The 19,834-nt window shown below is 54.7% G+C and overlaps 1 protein-coding gene across 2 annotated transcripts in view; it reads left to right on the top strand.

The window, feature by feature from the left end:
• Nucleotides 1–1,283: 1,283 nt before the first annotated feature.
• LOC147729391 (uncharacterized) overlaps nucleotides 1,284–19,834 on the top strand; it is a 29,397-nt gene continuing 10,846 nt past the window's right edge. For both annotated transcript variants that reach the window (XR_015309192.1, XM_086959697.1), the window contains exon 1: nucleotides 1,284–1,358. The gene's annotated coding sequence lies outside the window, so the exon portion shown is untranslated. The remainder of the gene's footprint in view (nucleotides 1,359–19,834) is intronic.

The following is a 19,834-nucleotide window of genomic DNA, read 5'->3' as shown; positions in this document are numbered from 1 at the left end:
CCAGGAGAAGCAGGGGGGCACCTCCCACAAGGAGAAGCAAAGGGGCCCCTCCCACAGGGAGATGCAGAGGGGCCCCTCCCACCAGGAGAGCAGAGGGACCCCTCCCACAAGAAGCAGCAGAGGGGCCCCTCCCACATGGAGAAAGAGAGGGGTCCCTCCCACAGGGAGAAGCAGAGGGGCCCCTACCACAAGAAGCAGAGGGGCCCCTCCCTATAGGAGAAGCAGAGGGGCCCCTCCCACAAGAAGCAGCAGAGTGGCCCCTCCCACAAGCAGAATCAGAGGGCCCCTCCCTCAAGAAGCAAAGGGGCGCCTCCCACAGGGAGAAGCAGAGGGGCCCCTACCACAAGAAGCAGAGGGGCCCCTCCCACCAGGAGAAGCAGAGGGGCCCCTCCCACAAGAAGCAGCAGAGGGGCCCCTCCCACAAGCAGAATCAGAGGGCCCCTCCCTCAAGAAGCAGAGGGGCGCCTCCCACAGGGAGAAGCAGAGGGGCCCCTCCCAGAAGAAGCAGAGGGGCCCCTCCCACAAGGAGAAGCGGAGAGGCCCCTCCAAGAAGAAGCAGAGGGGCCCCTCCAAGAAGAAGCAGAGGGGCCCCTCCCAGAAGAAGCAGAGGGTCCCCTCCTAACCTTCTACAGGGGTCCCCAGGGGGAGGCAGCAGCAGTCCCCCAGGGAGGGGTTTATTGTTGGATGTTTGCAAAGCTGAAGGAGGGGGGAGGCGGGGGGGGGAGGGGGGAGTCGAGGCTTCTCGGATTAAACATGTATTATCACAAGAAGATACACACACAGTATCACCCCCAGAGGGACAGACACCAGGAGTGGGGTACAGGGGGGGGGGGCAGTGTCAGCTGCACAAGACACGAGCATCACCACAAGCCAGAAATACCCCAGAGATCTGCCCCACTTCAGGGTTAAAGGTCACTTTTGGGGGACGGATCTTTGAGGGGGGCGGGCAGCATCCCCGGAGCCAGGCCCCTGGGCTGAAAGATGGAAATGGATCCGGACATCCCTCATTCTCGTGTGTAGCGCCTCGAGTCTGGGGTGTGGTATTAAAGCGCCTCGGTCCGAGCCACAGTCCTGCCCGGGGGAGGGGGGGGGGGCGCCTCTGGCCATGTCCAGGGGAGCAGTGTCGCTCTTCAGGGCCTGTGCATAGCGCCCCGAGGCTCAGGGCGGAGTCAGAGGCGCTGGATGGGGTGGCATGAACTCTGGGCTCCTCTGTCCTTAATGAGAATCCTTCACCGAGAGGCCTGTCCAGAGGAGGGCAGAGGAGGAGAGGCCTGTCCAGAGGAGGGGCAGAGGAGGAGAGGTCTGTCCAGACGGAGGGGCAGAGGAGGAGAGGCCTGTCCAGAGGAGAGGCAGAGGAGGTTTATTTATTTATTTATTTATTTATTTATGCATTTTTATATAGCGCGGACTTTACCCGAAGGCGTCAGAGCGCTTCACATTCGGAACAGAAATGAAACATAATGAGAAACATTACAAAAGAGCAGATTGCTAAAACATACGTTACTTACATAAGGTAATAGTGACAATTGTGAGCAAACAAAAAAACATGAGGTAGTAAAAATTGTGAGCAACCAAAAATACATGAGGTAGTCAGGGTAATAATGACAATTGTGAGCAAACAAAATACTCGAGGTAGTAAACATTGTGAGCAACCAAAAATACATGAGGTAGTAAAGGTAATAGTGACAATTGTGAGCAAACAAAATACTTGAGGTAGTAAAAAATGATGAACAACCAAAAATACATGAGGTAGTCAAAAGTGCACAAGAGGAAAAGTGACAAGTGTGCAGTTAAAAGAGAAAACAGAGTATAATTTGAGGTATAATACTGCAATAAGTGCTCGGCACAAGAACAGGCGTTACGTAGGCAAGGTGGCACTTGTGCAAGTATCAGAGGTAAAAACATGTGAGAGGTAGCAACCGTGTGTTACAAGGGCAAAGTGTTGTGTGCATGTTACAAAAGGGCACCGAACACAAGTACATGGAGAATACTGCAAAAAGGCAGACACTCCCATCACAGGAGAACACTGGGTCATGGAAAGTAGTAAATATCAGTAGTGGGAAGCCTTCCTCCAAATAGCAAGAGGACGTGAATTACTATTGGAGGTGTCTCTGGAGGAGGAGAACTTTGAGGTCCCTTTTGAAGGCCTGGGAGGAGGTGGTGGTCCGGAGCTCAGGCGGAAACGAGTTCCAGATTCTCACTGCGTTGCCTGAAAAGGATTGGGCCATTGTTCTTTCCTTCTTGAAAGTGGGAGGTTCAAGCAGTAGATTCTCGGCATTCCGAGATGGTCTAGAGCCTCCAGAGAGTTTCAGTTTATTCGCCAGGTAGCGGGGAGAGGAGGAGTGCAAGGCTTTGTGAGTGATACAAGCGGTCTTGTAGATAGCTCTAGCCTCGAAGGGAAGCCAGCGGAGGGTGGATAACATCGGTGTGATGTGATCGCTTCTTTTGGCCCCATAGATGAAACGAGCTGCTGAATGGAAGACAGACTTAAGTGGGGACAGGTGAGATTTGGGGAGGTCAGTAAGAAGAGAATTGCAGTAGTCTAGTCTGGAGAGGACCAGCGCTTGCACCAGGGTTATAAGGTCCTGCTCCGGGAAGAAGCGACGGATTCCCCAAAGAAGGCGCAGTTGGTAGCGAGCAGATTTTGCAATAGAATTGATGTGGGGAGTTAGATGGAGTTTTTTGTCTAGAATGACACCAAGAGATTTTGCGCTGTCGACAATGATGGGTTTGTTGTTTAGTAGATTCATCTGATCCATCCATGATTGAACCGGGGGAGGAGAGGTCTGTCCAGACGGAGGGGCAGAGGAGGAGAGGCCTGTCCAAAGGAGGGGCAGAGGAGGGGCCTGTCCAGGGGAGGGGCAGAGGAGTTGAGGCCTGTCCAGGGGGCGCAGATGAGGAGAGAGGCCTGTTCAGAGGAGAGGCCTGTCCAGGGGTGCAGAGGAGGAGAGGCCTGTCCATGGGTGCAGAGGAGGTGAGGCCTGTCCAGGGGTGCAGAGGAGGAGAGGCCTGTCCAGAGGAGGGGCAGAGGAGGAGAGGCCTGTCCAGAGGAGAGGCAGAGGAGGTGAGGCCTGTCCTGGGGGAGCAGATGAGGAGAGAGGCCTGTCCAGAGGAGAGGCCTGTCCAGGGGTGCAGAGGAGGAGAGGCCTGTCCATGGGTGCAGAGGAGGTGAGGCCTGTCCAGGGGTGCAGAGGAGGAGAGGCCTGTCCAGAGGAGGGGCAGAGGAGGAGAGGCCTGTCCAGAGGAGAGGCAGAGGAGGTGAGGCCTGTCCTGGGGTGCAGAGGAGGAGAGGCCTGTCCAGGAGAGGAGGAGAGGCTCGCCACGCCCGAGGCTCCACCCAGCTCCCGCCTTCCCAGCTGACCCTCCCTCCCACTAAGTCCACTTGCCCCTACGCTGCACTGATCGCGCTGTGACCGTCCTGTGCTTCACAGACGCGGCGGCTCCTCCTCGCTGCTCCCCATCCTGACTCCAGCCTGGTATCGTTACTCCACGCAGCAGCTTATGCTCATTACTATCTGTTGAGAAGGCGCATTACAGGACTGCTGATATTACTGACTTCGCTATATTTAATTTTAATTATTTCAGATATATAGCTGGTGCGCTTTGCGGTAAAATCACTGTCGCCTGATAGCGCTAACCCGCTTAATTGCTGCTTGTTCGTCCCTGCGTTGCCCTGACTGCCCTTTCGTTCTGGTATTCTAGCACTTTGATCTGCACTGTGGCTGCCAGCTCCGCTTCGCGCTGCCGGCCATTTTAGCGTTAAGGTTGTTGTTGTTTGTGTCGCCACGCCCGAGGCTCCACCCCGCTCCCGCCTTCCCAGCTGACCCTCCCTCGCCCCTCCCCCTCCACCATCCACATATGACAGCTGCTTTGGCGCGCAGCGGTCACGCGCAGCGGTCGCGCCCCATCCTTTGCCGAAGGTGCGCCAAAGGTAAGCCCGTCTACGCCCGTCCGCGCCTGGACCGCGCCCAGCGCCAGAGCCCCTGTTCCTCGTAATGTCCACCCCTCCCGCATTACTTACGATGCCACCACCCTCCTAGCCCTTAACCCCGGCCGTTCCCCCAACTGCGTCCAAGCCGCTCCTGGACACACCCATGGACCCTTCTCCTGCAACTCCTGCAAGTTCGACCGCACCAAGAACAACTCCTCATCTACGAACACACAACAGATATCCGACCCCAACCACCTACAATGCATCCTGCTCAACACCCGCTCGGTCCACAGGCTCGCCATTGACCTCTGGAATCTACTAGACACCATCTCTCCGGACGTCGCCTTCCTAACAGAAACATGGATGAACGCCTCCTCAGCCCCAGACATCACCATTGCCATCCCGGAAGGCTATAAGATCATCCGCAAGGACCGTACCGGCCACACAGGAGGAGGCATCGCTATCGTCCATAAGAAATCCATCCGCATCTCAACCAGCTCATACGTCAATCTCGCCAACTCTGAACACCTTCACTTCCAGATCCACACCGACCCCAAAACCACACTCAGAGGCACCCTCCTTTACAGGCCACCAGGACCCCGCGCACAATTTAGTGAAGACATCACGGACTTCATCACTCCACACGCGCTCCCCTCCAAGGATTACATCCTTCTGGGAGACCTCAACTTTCACCTTGAAAAGAACAACGACCGCAACACCACCTCCCTTTTGGACAACCTCGCCAACCTCAGACTTAAACAACTCGTCACTTCCCCCACCCACATCGCAGGTCACACACTCGACCCTATCTTCACCTCCAGCAAACATGTCTCCTTCAGCCACACCACGGCTCTCCTTTGGACTGACCACAGCTGCGTTCACTTTACCTACAACAAGCCCACATCCAACAACCACCCCCAACCCACTCTGCAAAGAAACTGGAACAAAATCACCATCGACCAGATCTCCTCATCGCTTCTTCAAAACCCCCCAGCCCACTCCTCAAACCCAGACCAAGCAGCCACCAACCTCACCCAATGGTTATCCAACAGCGCCGACATCCTAGCACCACTGAAAAAACGACAAATCAAACTAGGCAGCAAGAAGGCCTCCTGGTTCAACGATGATCTTAAGAAATCCAAGAAACTCTGTTGCTCCCTGGAGAAGGCCTGGAAAAAAGACCCAACCACCAGCACCAAGGACGCCTTCAAAAACGCCACCCGCATACACCACCGACTGATCCGGAATGCCAAGAAAGCCGCCTTCAAGGACCGACTAGATAACAACGCCCACAACAGCAAGGAATTATTCAACATCGTCAAGGAATTCACCAACCCCTCAGCCAACTCCAATGACATCACCCCCTCTCAAGCCCTTTGCGACTCCCTAGCCTCATTCTTCCACAACAAAATTGCTGACATCCACAACAGCTTCGACAACCGACCCGAAGACCAACCCACCCAACCCCCTGCAGGACCCCCACCCCCTCTGAACATCCTCAATGACTGGAAGCCAATCTCCACTGAGGACACCATCCGTCTGATGAACTCTATCCACTCAGGATCCCCCACAGACCCATGCCCTCACCACATCTTTAACAAAGCAGACTCCATTATAGCACCGCACCTCCGAGACGTCATCAACTGCTCCCTCAACTCTGCAACCTTCCCGGAAAGCTGGAAACATGCCGAACTCAGCGCCCTCCTGAAGAAACCCACAGCTGACCCCACCGAACTCAAAAACTACTGCCCTATCTCACTCCTTCCATTCCCGGCCAAAGTCATCGAGAAAGCGGTCAACAACCAACTCGCCGCATTCCTCGAAACCAACAAATCCCTCGACTCCTCACAATCCGGCTTCCGAGGCAAGCACAGCACTGAAACCGCCCTCATCGCAGCAACAGACGACATTCGAACTGTACTGGACAATGGAGACACAGTCGCCCTCATCCTCCTCGACCTCTCCGCAGCCTTCGACACGGTCTGTCATAGCACCCTTTTACAACGCCTCAGAAACGTCGGAATCCAAGGAAAAGCACTGGAATGGATCACCTCGTTCCTCACCGGAAGAACCCAGAGAGTCCGCCTTCCACCATTCAAGTCAGAGGCCACTGAAGTCATCTGCGGCGTACCACAAGGATCTTCACTCAGCCCCACCCTCTTCAACGTATACATGAGCCCCCTCGCGGCCATCGCACGCCAACATAACCTCAACAGCATCTCCTACGCCGATGACACTCAACTGATCCTATCACTCACCAGAGACCCTAACACTGCCAAAACCAACCTGCATGAAGGAATGAAAGAAGTAGCCGAATGGATGAAGCACAGCCGTCTGAAACTGAACTCAGACAAAACAGAAGTTTTCATCCTAGGCACCTCCCCTCCGCCTGGGATGACTCTTGGTGGCCAGAGGCCCTTGGAAAAGCACCCATCCCGACGGACCACGCACGGAACCTGGGCGTCATCCTGGATTCCTCACTCTCGATGAACAGACAAGTCAACGCCGTTTCTTCATCTTGCTTCAACATTCTTTGCATGCTCAAAAAAACATTTCGCTGGATCCCCACCGAAACTAGAAAAACAGTCACCCACGCTCTGGTCACGAGCCGTCTGGACTACGGAAACACCCTCTACGCCGGTACCACCGCAAAACTCCAGAAAAAACTCCAACGCATCCAGAACGCTTCAGCCAGGCTCATACTAGACATCCCGCGTAAAGATCACATCTCTGGACACCTGAAAAACCTCCACTGGCTCCCCGTCAATAAGAGGATTACTTTCCGGCTCCTAACCCACGCACACAAAGCGCTCTACGAAATCGGACCCAAATGCCTCAACACAAGACTGTCCTTCTACACCCCCTCCCGCCAGCTACGATCCGCCAACCAAGCCCTTGCCACTGTACCTCGCATCAACAAAACCACCATGGGAGGTAGATCCTTCTCCTACCTGGCAGCTAAAACCTGAAACTCACTTCCCACTCACCTTCGCCTTACTCAGAACCACCTAGCATTCAGAAAGCAACTTAAAACGTGGATATTTGACAAGTAATTCCCCACCCCTCCTCAAGCGCCTTGAGACCCTCTGGGTATGTAGCGCGCTATATAAATTTATTGACTTGACTTGACTGACTCCAGAGGAGGGGCCTGTCCAGGGGCTGAGGAGAGGCCTGCCAGAGGAGGGGCAGAGGAGGAGAGGCCTGTCCAGAGGAGGGGCAGAAGAGAAGAGGCCTGTCCAGGGGTGCAGAGGAGGAGAGGCCTGTCCAGGGGTGCAGAGGAGGAGAGGCCTGTCCAGGGGTGCAGAGGAAGAGAGACCTGTCCAGGGGTGCAGAGGAGGAGAGGCCTGTCCAGGGGTGTAGAGGAGGTGAGGCCTGTCCACGGGTGCAGAGGAGGAGAGGCCTGTCCCTGGGTGCAGTGGAGGCGAGGCCTGTCCAGGGGTGCAGTGGAGGCGAGGCCTGTCCAGGGGTAGAGGAGGTGAGGCCTGTCCAGGGGTCAGAGAAGGTGAGGCCTGTCCAGGGCAGCAGTGTCTCTCTTCGGGTCCTGTGCATAACGCCCCAAGGCTCAGGGCGGAGTCAGAGGCGCTGCATGGGGGGGAATGGACTCTGGGCTGCTCTGTCCTTAATGAGAATCCTTCACTGAGAGGCCTGTCCAGAGGAGGGGCAGAGGAGGAGAGGCTTGTCCAGGGGTGCAGAGGAGGTGAGACCTGTCCAGGGGTAGAGGAGGTGAGGCCTGTCCAGGGGTGCAGAGGAGGGAAGGCCTGTCCAGGGAGTGCAGAGGAGGAGAGGCCTGTCCGTGGATGCAGAGGAGGTGAGACCTGACAAGGGGGAGAGGCCTGTCCAGGGGTGCAGACGAGGAGAGGCCTGTCCAGGGGGAAGAGGAGGAGAGGCCTGTCCAGGGGTGCAGAGGAGGTGAGGCCTGTCCAGGGGTGCAGATGGGGTGAGGCCTGTCCAGGGGTGCAGAGGAGGAGAGGCCTGTCCTGAGGGGTACAGAGGAGGAGATGCCTGTCCAGGGGTACGGAGGAGGAGAGGCCTGTCCAGGGAGAGCAGAGGAGGAGAGGCCTGTCCAGGGAGTGCAGAGGAGGGGAGGCCTGTCCAGGGAGTGCAGAGGAGGAGAGGCCTGTCCGTGGATGCAGAGGAGGTGAGACCTGACAAGGGGAAGAGGGGGAGAGGCCTGTCCAGGGGTGCAGACGAGGAGAGGCCTGTCCAGGGGGAAGAGGAGGAGAGGCCTGTCCAGGGGTGGAGAGGAGGTGAGGCCTGTCCAGGGGTGCAGATGGGGTGAGGCCTGTCCAGGGGTGCAGAGGAGGAGAGGCCTGTTCTGAGGGGTACAGAGGAGGAGATGCCTGTCCAGGGGTACGGAGGAGGAGAGGCCTGTCCAGGGAGAGCAGAGGAGGAGAGGCCTGTCCAGGGAGTGCAGAGGAGGAGAGGCCTGTCTGTGGATGCAGAGTATGGGAAACCTGTCTGTGGATGCAGAGGAGGTGAGACCTGTCCAGGGGGCAGAGGAGGAGAAGCCTGTCCAGGGGTGCAGAGGAGAAGAGGTCTGTCCAGGGGTGCAGAGGAGAAGAGGCCTGTCCAGGGGTGCAGAGCAGCTGAGGCCTGTCTAGGGGTGCAGAGGAGGTGAGGCCTGTCCAGGGCTGCAGTTGAGGCGAGGCCTGTCCAGGGGTGCAGAGGAGGGGAGGCCTTTCCAGGGGTGCAGAGGAGGTGAGGCCTGTCCAGGGGTAGAGTAGTTGAAGCCTTTCCAGGGGTGCAGAGGAGGAGAGGCCTGTCCAGGGGTGCAGAGGAGAAGAGGCCTGTCCAGGGAGTGCAGAGGAAGAGAGGCCCGTCCAGGGAGTGCAGAGGAGGAGAGGCCTGTCCATGGATGCAGAGGAGGTGAGACCTGTCCAGGGGGAAGAGGAGGAGAGGCCTGTCCAGGGGTGCAAAGGAGGTGAGGCCTGTCCAGGGGTGCAGACGAGGAGAGGCCTGTCCAGGGGGAAGAGGAGGAGAGGCCTGTCCAGGGGTGCAGAGGAGGTGAGGCCTGTCCAGGGGTGCACACGAGGAGAGGCCTGTCCAGTGGTGCAGACGAGGAGCGGCCTGTCTTGAGGGGTACAGAGGCTAAGATGCCTGTCCAGGGGGGCAGAGGATGAGAGGCCTGTCCAGGGAGAGCAGAGGAGGAGAGGCCTGTCCAGGGAGTGCAGAGGAGGGGAGGCCTGCCTGTTGAGTCAGAGGAGGTGAGACCTGTCTGTGGATGCAGAGGAGGTGAGACCTGTCCAGGGGGCAGAGGAGGAGAGGCCTGTCCAGGGGTGCAGAGGAGGAGAGGCCTGTCCAGTGGTGCAGAGGAGCTGAGGCCTGTCCAGGGGTGCAGAGGAGGTGAGGCCTGTCCAGAGGTGCAGTGGAGGCGAGGCCTGTCCAGGGTTCAGAGGAGGAGAGGCCTTCCCAGGGGTGAAGAGGAGGTGAGGCCTGTCCAGGGGTAGAGGAGGTGAGGCCTTTCCAGGGGTGCAGAGGAGGAGAGACCTGTCCAGTGGTGCAGAGGAGGAGAGGCCTGTCCAGGGAGTGCAGAGGAGGAGAGGGCCTGTCCAGGGAGTGCAGAGGAGGAGAGGCCTGTCCGTGGATGCAGAGGAGGTGAGACCTGTCCAGGGGGAAGAGGAGGAGAGGCCTGTCCAGGGGTGAAGAGGAGGTGAGGCCTGTCCTGTGGTACAGACGTGGAGAGGCCTGTCCAGGGGTGCAGAGGAGGTGAGACCTGTCTAAGGGGAAGAGGAGGAGAGGCCTGTCCAGGGGTGCAGAGGAGGTGAGGCCTGTCCAGGGGTGCAGTGGAGGTGAGGCCTGTCCAGGGTGGTGCAGAGGAGGTGAGGACTGTTCAGGGGTGCAGAGGAGGAGAGGCCTGTCCATGGGTGCAGAGGAGGGAAGGCCTGTCCAGAGGGGTGGAGAAGAAGAGAGGCCTGTCCAGGGTTGCAGAGGAGGTGAGGCCTGTCCAGGGGTGCAGAGGAGGAGAGGCCTGTCCAGGGGCAGAGGAGGAGAGGCCTGTCCAGAGGAGGGGCAGAGGAGGAGAGGCAGAGGAGGTGAGGCCTGTCCTGGGGTGCAGAGGAGGAGAGGCCTGTCCAGGAGAGGGGGAGAGGAGGAGAGGCTTGTCCAGAGGAGGGGCCTGTCCAGCGGCTGAGGAGAGGCCTGCCAGCGGAGGGGCAGAGGAGGAGAGGCCTGTCCAGAAGAGGGGCAGAAGAGGAGAGGCCTGTCCAGGGGTGCAGAGGAGTAGAGGCCTGTCCAGGGGTGCAGAGGAGGAGAGGCCTGTCCAGGGGTGCAGAGGAAGAGAGACCTGTCCAGGGGTGCAGAGGAGGAGAGGCCTGTCCAGGGGTGTAGAGGAGGTGAGGCCTATCCACGGGTGCAGTGGAGGCGAGGCCTGTCCAGGGGTGCAGTGGAGGCGAGGCCTGTTCAGGGGTAGAGGAGGTGAGGCCTGTCCAGGGGTCAGAGAAGGTGAGGCCTCTCCAGGGCAGCAGTGTCTCTCTTCGGGTCCTGTGCATAACGCCCCGAGGCTCAGGGCGGAGTCAGAGGCGCTGCATGGGGGGGAATGGACTCTGGGCTGCTCTGTCCTTAATGAGAATCCTTCACTGAGAGGCCTGTCCAGAGGAGGGGCAGAGGAGGAGAGGCTTGTCCAGGGGTGCAGAGGAGGTGAGACCTGTCCAGGGGTAGAGGAGGTGAGGCCTGTACAGGGGTGCAGAGGACGGGAGGCCTGTCCAGGGAGTGCAGAGGAGGAGAGGCCTGTCCGTGGATGCAGAGGAGGTGAGACCTGACAAGGGGAAGAGGGGGAGAGGCCTGTCCAGGGGTGCAGACGTGGAGAGGCCTGTCCAGGGGGAAGAGGAGGAGAGGCCTGTCCAGGGGTGCAGAGGAGGTGAGGCCTGTCCAGGGGTGCAGAGGAGGAGAGGCCTGTCCTGAGGGGTACAGAGGAGGAGATGCCTGTCATGGGGTACGGAGGAGGAGAGGCCTGTCCAGGGAGAGCAGAGGAGGAGAAGCCTGTCCAGGGAGTGCAGTGGAGGAGAGGCCTGTCTGTGGATGCAGAGGATGGGAGACCTGTCTGTGGATGCAGAGGAGGTGAGACCTGTCCAGGGGGCAGAGGAGGAGAGGCCTGTCCAGGGGTGCAGAGGAGAAGAGGCCTGTCCAGGGGTGCAGAGGAGAAGAGGCCTGTCCAGGGGTGCAGGGCAGCTGAGGCCTGTCCAGGGGTGCAGAGGAGGTGAGGCCTGTCCAGGGGTGCAGTGGAGGCGAGGCCTGTCCAGGGGTGCAGAGGAGGAGAGGCCTTTCCAGGGGTGCAGAGGAGGTGAGGCCTGTCCAGGGGTAGAGTAGTTGAGGCCTTTCCAGGGGTGCAGAGGAGGAGAGACCTGTCCAGGGGTGCAGAGGAGAAGAGGCCTGTCCAGGGAGTGCAGAGGAAGAGAGGCCCGTCCAGGGAGTGCAGAGGAGGAGAGGCCTGTCCATGGATGCAGAGGAGGTGAGACCTGTCCAGGGGGAAGAGGAGGAGAGGCCTGTCCAGGGGTGCAGAGGAGGTGAGGCCTGTCCAGGGGTGCAGACGAGGAGGGGCCTGTCCAGTGGTGCAGACGAGGAGAGGCCTGTCCTGAGGGGTACAGAGGTGGAGATGCCTGTCCAGGGGGGCAGAGGATGAGAGGCTTGTCCAGGGAGAGCAGAGGAGGTGAGGCCTGTCCAGGGAGTGCAGAGGAGGGGAGGCCTGTCTGTTGAGTCGGAGGAGGTGAGACCTGTCTGTGGATGCAGAGGAGGTGAGACCTGTCCAGGGGGCAGAGGAGGAGAGGCCTGTCCAGGGGTGCAGAGGAGGAGAGGCCTGTCCAGTGGTGCAGAGGAGCTGAGGCCTGTCCAGGGGTGCAGAGGAGGTGAGGCCTGTCCAGAGGTGCAGTGGAGGCGAGGCCTGTCCAGGGTTCAGAGGAGGAGAGGCCTTCCCAGGGGTGAAGAGGAGGTGAGGCCTGTCCAGGGGTAGAGGAGGTGAGGCCTTTCCAGGGGTGCAGAGGAGGAGAGACCTGTCCAGTGGTGCAGAGGAGGAGAGTCTTGTCCAGGGAGTGCAGAGGAGGAGAGGCCTGTCCAGGGAGTGCAGAGGAGGAGAGGCCTGTCCGTGGATGCAGAGGAGGTGAGACCTGTCCAGGGGGAAGAGGAGGAGAGGCCTGTCCAGGGGTGAAGAGGAGGTGAGGCCTGTCCTGGGGTACAGACGAGGAGAGGCTTGTCCAGGGGTGCAGAGGAGGTGAGACCTGTCTAAGGGGAAGAGGAGGAGAGGCCTGTACAGGGGTGCAGAGGAGGTGAGGCCTGTCCAGGGGTGCAGTGGAGGTGAGGCCTGTCCAGGGGTGCAGAGGAGGAGAGGCCTATCCAGGGGTGCAGAGGAGGATAGGCCTGTCCTGAGGGGTGCAGAGGAGGTGAGGCCTGTCCAGGGGGGTGCAGAGGAGGTGAGGCCTGTCCAGGGGTGCAGAGGAGGAGAGGCCTATCCAGGGGTGCAGAGGAGGATAGGCCTGTCCTGAGGGGTGCAGAGGAGGTGAGGCCTGTCCAGGGGTGCAGAGGAGGTGAGACCTGTCTAAGGGGAAGAGGAAGAGAGGCCTGTACAGGGGTGCAGAGGAGGTGAGGCCTGTCCAGGGGTGCAGTGGAGGTGAGGCCTGTCCAGGGGTGCAGAGGAGGAGAGGCCTGTCCATGGGTGCAGAGGAGGGAAGGCCTGTCCAGAGGGGTGGAGAGGAAGAGAGGCCTGTCCAGGGTTGCAGAGGAGGAGAGGCCTATCCAGGGGTGCAGAGGAGGACAGGCCTGTCCTGAGGGGTGCAGAGGAGGTGAGGCCTGTCCTGAGTGGTGCAGAGGAGGTGAGGCCTGTCCAGGGGGGTGCAGAGGAGGTGAGGCCTGTCCAGAAGATGCAGAGGAGGGGAGGCCCGTCCTGTTCGGGGGAGTGCAGAGGAGATAGGGCCTATCCAATGAGGTGCAGAGGAGGTTAGCATTGTTCAGGAGATGAAGAAGATGGGAGGCCTGTCCTGTGCTTGTAGGAGTTTAGAGGAGGTGGGGCGTGCCTAGGGGGGATGCAAAGGGCATGAGGCCTGTCCAGTAGGGTTGCGAAGGTGGTGTGACCTGTGCAGGTGTGCAGAGGAGGTGAGATTTATCCACTCGGAGGGGAGTGCAGAGAAGAGGAGGTCTGTCCAGGGCAGGCAGGAGAGGTGAGGCCCATTGTTGGAAAGTGGATTATTAGTTGTGGTCAATATATATCTACCACTGACAATAATACCACAGACACAATATAGGGCTCAGAATAGGTCTCATAAAAGTATTCCCATTCTCAACCCATGGTAGCTTGGCTGTGAGCAGGCAGGCCTAACTTCAGAGACAGGTATGTAAAGCATTTAAAAACACCAATTCACTAAATAATTAAGACACAACCCACAAAAAAAATCCAACACCAATTTATGAAAATAGGAAATATGTTTATCTTTTAAATAACATCAAAACAAAAAAAATCCAATGTAGGGAACCAGAGATATGATTTTTTAAAGATAAAACATCATTTTGTACTTAGGAACCAATAGAGTCACATCTGGACATTTGGTCTCCCCTGACTGGGACAAGGTCAAAGTGTGAGGCCGGCGACATCGATCCCTGGTGGATACACAAAGCAGGAGGCCCTGTCAAGAGTTTACCTTTACACTTAGAACATTTTCTGGAGGATTTCTCACTAGACGTTGTGCAACCTCCTCCAGCAGGCCCGATTCAGTGAGGGTTCGCTGGATTGCCTTCTGTGAGAGTCCGGTCTCCCTATGGAGCTTTTTCACAAAAGTTCACCAAACTTTTCCAAACATCTGGAACTTCTTCCCGAAGTTCCTCTTGATGGTCCAAAGTGTCCAAAACACAACCCAGGGTCTGGAATCTCAAAAATGGGCCTTGAAAGGTTAGGACCACAATTCCCACAATGCTCCTGGACAACACCCTTAAAAGTCCACTGGATTCACTCCAGGCATGGGACTCTTGGTGAAGTTGATGCAGGTGAGCTCTTTTAACCTGCAGCTTGCAGGGAGCCGGCTCTTTATTCCTTCTGAAACAAGGTACATTTAAAGGGCTGTAGTTCCAGAAAACAATAAACAACTACAACCGCCAATACTGCCATTTGTTTTTCTACTTCAGAACGAGGAAAAAGGATAAAACCAGTCCCTCTTAACCACTCTTTCAGTTTGAATTAATATATTTATTTTTTCAGTTATCAATTTTTTTTTTCTCTTTTGAAAATTCAACTCATTACAAAATTACCATACTCAATACAAATTATACAAAATTCCCCACAGAAAATGTCACCCTTTTTGGACCCTAATTAGTGTTCCTTTTTCAACAATCTTACATCAGCTTTCTCTCTTTCATACTCACATATAGTGTCACATTCATACTTGTGTTTGGACTCATTACCACATTCATACATAAATCTTTCTTTCATTCACTCTAGACCCACCCTGGGGTACCAACAACAAATCTTTTTCAATGCAAATATAACAAAACATTTTTCCAAAAATACAAAGACTAATACATTTCAAATTTCAAAATAGGCCATCCGTGATTCAACAAAACCATACACTTCTTGAAATGATGATTTGACTTGATTGGCCTAAAAAAGACGTGGTCGACGTGTTTCGAATCCCTTTATTCAAGGGATTCTCCTCAGGACCAAGTGTCTCTGAAAAACATGATAGACAGTTTCTTACTATGCTGTTTTGTGGCTTAATACTCCAATATCTATCTAGGACTACAGCTTGAGACTTCTTACCTTCTCAACCATTCGGCAGATTCTCACGGATTTTTTCTCGTGTCTTATCTACTAACAAAAATGAGATTAAATACACTTGTCACAGTCTCCGTCTTAAATATGTCATGGCATACATTACTGGTCTGAAAAACCGGAGTTGCTTAATGCAAACCGTCCAGGCGCAGAGCGCCTGAATCTGGGTAGTCTTCCCAATGTTGTTGTTGTCAGTGTGCTGATTTTCTGAAAAGTGAGGATTGGTTCTATCAGTAAACAAGATGTCAAAAGCGGTTGCAGTAATTGAGAACAGTTAAGGTTGCATCTTTGTACCTGTTTAGCTCGAATGCTCTTCTGTGCGGAATTCTCTCTATGTAGAGTAAGCCGCGTTTCTGAAAATGAAAAAGGGGCCAAATGTATTATACTTATTTTTTGATGGTATTATTCTGCTTTGGAATGGGAATGTTCTATCGTGCCATGGCGGCAATGAATCTTGCTTAACGTGCTGAAAGTATTGTCTGTTTATAAGCTGGTATTATTTATAGAACAACAAACTCTATTGCTTTCCAGTAACTGGGCTGAGCATAATATGGCAGAATGCGCTTCTTTTGGTCTTGATATTTTGTCCTTAAACTCAAACTTTCTAATTGTCCAAAAATGTCGAGAGTGGGAATAATAGACACATACTGCTCAAGCAAATGCCTTATGTATTAGCGAAACGCTGTGTTATGTCTACGCGATCGGCAAAGCTATTTTAATCCGGAGCTAGTGAGTGTTTAAAGCTCCGCGTATTGTTTTGGGCTCTGCTTAGCGTTGCGAGGTCCTGGATGGGGGAATGTATCTTTTTCTTCGTGCTACTGATATAAACTCTTAACGAATTACAGGCGACGCCGTATTAGAGGCAAGTGAACGACAGAACTATTTACCTCCGGGGCTTGTAAATCCTTAAAGTGCGACTATTGTTTTGCTGTCTAACCTGGTGCCAAATGTTGGGAGCTCTACTTGGCGTTACAGGGACACGATTAAAATGCTTAAAGACTTCAGCCAGCGTTATCATACTTTCTAGACATTGGCGTTTACCTCTGTTGTCTCGGCCGAGTTCTGCTCGTCTTGTTTGTTATTTTTTCGCGGGTGCGGAGGGACGTATCCCCGCGGTACTTGAACGCGTGGAATATGAATTGAATTCTGCGAATTGTAGTCAATACTTGTTTGAGAAAAGGCTGTGATCTTAATCTGTGATCTTAATCTCCCATATTTGACACAATGGATCATCATGTAGCTGGCATACGATTTCCCGTATACATTGTTTGTCCATAGTTACTTCTCCCGAAGTCCAATAAAGTCCAATAAAAAAAGGGGGGGAAATCATTCGCGCAATCATTTGCCACGATGTATTACATAGCACTTTTACTAATCTAATAGATAAGTGAAACTATCGCAATCTAGTTTATGGCTGGAATCAAAATGAAGTGAACATGCAAGATAGAATCCCAGCACTTTTTTTTTACATGGAGCTTAATCGGATGAGAATCCTGTCTTATTCAAATTAAAAAATGCTCTTAAAAGAGGAATGATAGTATTGATAGTGTTGATCTCAGAACTTGGATTGTGAACTCAAGATGTCTGTCACGATTATACAAGCGCAGTTCAGCCTTTCCTGGCACTTTACTGTTGTATAACATGGGTACTCAGCAAAGGATGGCATCTTCTGTTCTCTAAAGCGTTATCCTCGCTGATTGAAAGAGAAGCAACACTGTTTATCAAATTCAACACGGCAGTCGATGGACTTAATGAACGTTCAGAAATGTACCATCTTTAATCTATATCACAATTTCCACACACAGTTTCTGCAAGCATAGTGAGCGAGTACCAACCATCGCGAGTTAGTACAGATTTACACAATATCGCAAAGTCAGAGACCGGACAGAAGATGGCGCGTGTGGTTTTGTGTCTGCCTGTCTTTTAGCATTGCATCCAGAAATGTTTTTTCTCAAAGTATTGGTTTTACTAACCATGGCAATATAAATACCTAAAATATTAATAATATGCAGAATAAGACACGCCGCTTGCCATGCGTGCATCAAACTGGGAAACGGGAACATGAATCAGATGGCACAGAATGGGATGTCCCAGCCAATGGTCCCAGCCCAACTGGCCTCTGTGACGAGCATGCAGAATCAAAAAGGCAGTTAAATTGGAACATGCCTTCAGTCCCGATGGCCCCACAGCCCAATACAGAATAGAACGCCAAATTCTTAACAAATTCAGGATTTCTACAAAATTCTTCAGTGATTAACAATGATTTTCAACAACTTCCAACTACACTTGGAGTTTCTACTGCACTGAATCAGACACAATGACGGTGCCTGAGACGGGAGAAGGATTGCATGCTTGGTGCAGTCCTAGAGGTCACCCAGAGAGGCCCTTTTGTAGAAGAAGTAAATGGGAATCCGGCATCTCTTTTAATCAATAAATGTTCCTCCCGTTCCACAGTCAGACTGACGGGAGCGCCCAACCCACCCCTCTTGGGAGAGGAGTCCAAGTTGTAGGCATTTTTAATAAACAACTAATAAGCTGTCAGCAAATGTTCCCGTACAAATTGTGTCAATGATGAATGGCCACAAACTTAAACTGTGATTAAGATCCAGTTATAATGTTACGTAAACAAAACTGTATAGGCCATGTGTGGTTTGAGATGCCCTGTTTAATGTGTAAATGTCACGCAATGGTGTGTGCATTTATTACCCCCTCCCCCATTGTGTAACTGTACCCTGGTAACATGCCGTATTTAAAATGGATGCCATGGCTATGTGTTGTGCCACCTGACTGCAATAGGTTAGCGGTCTAGTTGTTTGGTACCCAGCCACCCCTGCTTTTGGAGGGAAAGCCTGGCACCCAGGGTGATCTACTCCTCCCCCTGAGCCAGTTAGAACTAGTTCCCCTGAGAATTCCAGAAGCTTTTGGCACTGACTGGTAGGTGGGGTGAGGGGCATATAAATAAGGGGGCTGTGCCACCATGTGCTGAGATAGAGCTGGGACAGGAACGTGAGGGGACCTACTGCCAGGGGATACCGCCACTTGGGGCTGTGTGCTGGACCCTGCACCCATCTAGAAACCCTCCACTGTCCCCAGGGCTAGTGAAAGCCCCACTTCAGGAGTTCAGGCTGCTGTGTAGGAGGAGGGCTACGCTACAGTGGAGGATGGTGAAAGCCTACCGCCCTGTTTTGATGAGTCCCCACTAACTGCTGACCTGGCCCAGTAGTGCCTGCTGCTCTGTCCCCTGGCCCCTGGAGAAGTAAGGAGAACCAGCCTCAGTCCCTGAGGACACTGGGGCCTGGCGACACGCAAGCGCTGCGCCTAAAAGCCCCTGGAAAGGATGGAACACCTTGGACTGGACCCCCAAGAGGTGAAAAGCGTTACCCTGGGGCCCCTGGGGCTTGCTGCTGGGACTAATCCTAAAGCGCTGTGCCTATGAAGGAGCGCTGTGTGCCTGCAAAGAGCTACCTTGGTCCAGGACTTTTGTAGCCTGCTGTGCCCTTGCATCATGACCATCAAAGCGCTGTTTGTATAGCCTGCACTGTGCTATTTACAAGCGCTACAGCGCTGGATTCTGCCACTACGGTACCTACCTAGAAGAAGCTGGTGCCTACCCCGCAATAGCGCTGCCTTGTGAACTGCCCGGAATCACCACCGCAGCCCGGGAGCAAGGAGGAGGCTAGGCCGCACTTCGGCATGATTATAAACTAAGCGGGTGCCTACCCCACGTGAAGACACGCTGACGCAGAACTCACTGCCGCTGGCTGGGTCTCTGCGGCCCCCGGAGCCAGGAGAGGGCCACCGCGGCAACAAAGAGAGTCTGCTGGGAAGGGTTCAAGCATCGCCACTGCCCCGGGCGCCAGAGAAGAGGAGCGTGTGAACGACGGAACTGCCTTGGTATTAGGAAGGCCCAGGCCGGGCCTGTAAAGCTAGAGTGGCCACCTCCATGTGACGGGGCGCCAGCCGCGTTATCGGCCATGCCCCCCCTGTCGCTGTGCAGCCATTGGTGGAGGCTGCAACACCCCTGCGAGCCGCGCTGCAAGTGGCAGCTGCGGGCGCGCCTCCGCCCCGCTGTACTCTGATTGGTCCCTGGGCCGGGAAGGACATCAAGGGGCCCGGGAACATCAACGACCATCGGAGAGGGGGCTCCCAGGAGCAGGAGAGCCCACCCGACACTGCCCCGATCAGGCCTGCAGAGTGAAGGCCTCAAGGAGGCCCCCAGCAAAGGTAACCCCCTCGGGGGTGGGCGAGAGGCTACTGCGACAGCGGGGGCTGCCGAGTAGCCTCGGAGAATCAGAGAGCCAGCCCCACGACCACCCCTCCTCTCCAGGTGACTGCAGTTGGGCCCGGTATGCCCTAGTTCGCCCTGTGGTGGCCTGGTGGGCCTCAAAGGCCTAGAGTGGTGGTGGTACTAATTAGGGGCCTTAGGAACTAGGCTCCCGAACCACCCTGGTTGTCGCTGACATTGTTCAGGGTTATCAACACTGCTACCTTTAGAGAACCGGTGCCTGTAGTGACCTAAATTTATGTTCCTGTGCCTCTGCTGAATTGTCGCAAAGTTCCCCAGGTACAAGGAATGATTTATATTGGAGGTGGTCCAGGGAAGTGTTGTTTTATAGATACTGCTAAGGCCCCATGTTGTTTTGAGGAACCCTGTTCACCAGCAAGGGCTTGTCATGCCTGATGCCCAGGGCTAATGGGTTTGTGCAGCTAGGCTGTGGGTGCTAAAGAGAGATCTGTGTTCTGCCTATTCCAATGTGCCTAATGTTTCCCAGGCCTATGGTGAATGTCCTGTCAACAGGTTTGATTGTAGATGTCCCTGCCTAGGGTTCCCATGTTACCTTTTATGCATAATGTGCTTTCACGCCTAATGTTTTATTTCCTGCGTTCACGCCTAGTGTTTCTCTCCCCCACATTGATATCGCTGATATTTCATGTCATGTGATAGCGCCTTGTCTTTATTTCAGCCCTGGAAACTGACAGACTTACCTTTTTCTTGCTTTTCACATTTTCCCTGTAAATAATCCCCCTGGTATACATTGCCCTGGCGCCCGTTGGCGCCCCATCGTGATTACTGTGTCTTACTTTTGCAGGTTGGAGACAATACATGAGTTATTCTTTTACATCCCAGCCGGTGTGGTGTCTCTTTTGTGGTGTGC

This window comes from Lissotriton vulgaris, chromosome 2_2, assembly GCF_964263255.1.
Source record: "Lissotriton vulgaris chromosome 2_2, aLisVul1.2, whole genome shotgun sequence".
NCBI classification, from domain to species: Eukaryota; Metazoa; Chordata; class Amphibia; order Caudata; family Salamandridae; genus Lissotriton; species Lissotriton vulgaris.
Note: the sequence above shows the minus strand (reverse complement) of the source record. Positions and strands in the feature narration are given on the sequence as shown.